Raw genomic sequence first — 2,001 nt, 5'->3', positions numbered from 1 at the left:
ATAGAAACTAGGGGCAGGTGACTTATGTATCTCATATTAGCTACTTGTGAAGCTGAGATTTGAATAGTGTTCTTTGAAACCAACCCAGATTATAAGTTCCTGAGAATCTTACATCTGCTTAATCTTCAAAAAGCCAGAAGTGAGGCATCACTCAAATAGTAAATTGTTAACAAATAGCAACAAATCTCAGGGACCCTGAGTTCAAGCCTCAGGACCATACATACATGTACAAATGTAATTGTGTAATAATAATAGTGATGATGATGATGATCATGATGATGATGAGTACCCATAGTGAAGGATAAAATATTTTCAAATCATATACCTGAGGAATGCTTCAAATCTAGATTCTACATAGAACTCTGCAAACCTAATGTTAAAAAAACTTTAATTAGAAAAACAACAAAATATATCTTGTGAAAAATAAGCACAAGAAAAGCATCATCTTAAGGCTCTCATCTGTAAGTTTGCTTCCCAACAAATCTGTGCTACTCAATCCTGTTATTTTCTCCATGGCTTTTGAATCTAACAAATGGTTGATTTGGTTTGATGTAATCCCATTTATCCAGATATACTTTGAGTTGTTGTGATTCAGAATGTTTGGAAGTTTTGACATGTGCCTAGGAGCCCTCGTGCTTCCCCTAACAATTCCTGTAATATGTTCAAGGCATCTGGTCTTAAATTAAGATCTTTGATATATTTGGAATTTTCTGGTACAGGCGGATGTGCAATGTTCTAACTTCAGTTTTCTGCGTAAAGCCAATTCTACCAATACAATTTTGAAAAGTCTGTATTTCTTCCATCCTGTTTTTTTTGGCTCCCTTATCAAACATTATGTGCCTACAGGAGTGAATTCATCTCTGGGTCTTCAAATCTGTTTTATGGGTAGAATTTTGTGCTTCCATCAGAAAGAATAGCATTACCCCATTCCTGAGGAAATGGAAAGATTTGAAAAAACATTAAGTGCAATAAGCCACAGCCAAAGAAATATATGCTGTATGGTTTTCCTCATTTGTAATAACTAGAATATGTTCATGAATCTACAAGTTAATCCAATAGCTTGTAAAAGACAATTAAATACAATTGGACATGGTTAACTAACAGCACTCTAAGCATTCACATGCTGAGAACAAGGGAAACTATTCTTAGGAAAGGATCACAATGGCTCAATACCTATGTGCATATGACCATATATATTCATAGTTATTGCAATGAACTCTAAGAATCAAACATACATGTAATATATATATATATATACATATATATATATACATATATGTATATAATTTTTAAAATGTAATTTATTATATTTTTGAATTTTATAAATTCAAAAGCAAAATTCTAAGTTTAAAAGATAAAATTGAGGAAACTTTTCAACACATAAACTAAAATAACTCGAGGAAAAAGTGGGAGAGAAATGATGAAAAGTAGAATAGCTAACTATGAAGAATTCATAAACAATTTCCAAAACTATACCAAGAGCTTGGATAAAGCTTAGTTGTAGAACTAGACTAATATGTACAAAGCCATGGGTTCAATCCCAAAGTAGGCCAAATAATCAGTGAAGAAATAGTAAGAAAAAATAAAATAATTACTTGGAATAAATGCTTTCATATTAGAGAGGCCTGAATCCTAAAACAGTAAACAAAATAAATATCAACTCCCTTTTATTACTAAGGTATTTATAGTGTATTTATATAAATATAAGTGTTTTCTGGTGGTGATTACTAAGAAAACAACTGATGCGAAGACAAAGGTAACATGTAAAATGATTTATAGCTGGAGAAAGAAGGGATTAAGGCAGGCGGTGAAGTTCAATGCCATGCTGGGTGCCAGCTAAGGAATGTATAGCTACAGAAGGGAAAGGCAGGAGTGGTTATCAACAAAAGCACTGGTCTGAAGCCTCAAAATAAGGATCCCAGTCTATGTGGACTGGACAGTCTCTAACATGATGTTTCATTTAAATTAAGAAGCATGATTTTAGATTTTTGCAGAGTGGGA

Source organism: Dipodomys spectabilis, unplaced genomic scaffold (assembly GCF_019054845.1).
Source record: "Dipodomys spectabilis isolate Male_0828 unplaced genomic scaffold, ASM1905484v1 ptg000164l, whole genome shotgun sequence".
Lineage (NCBI taxonomy): Eukaryota > Metazoa > Chordata > Mammalia > Rodentia > Heteromyidae > Dipodomys > Dipodomys spectabilis.
This window is presented reverse-complemented; position numbering follows the sequence as displayed.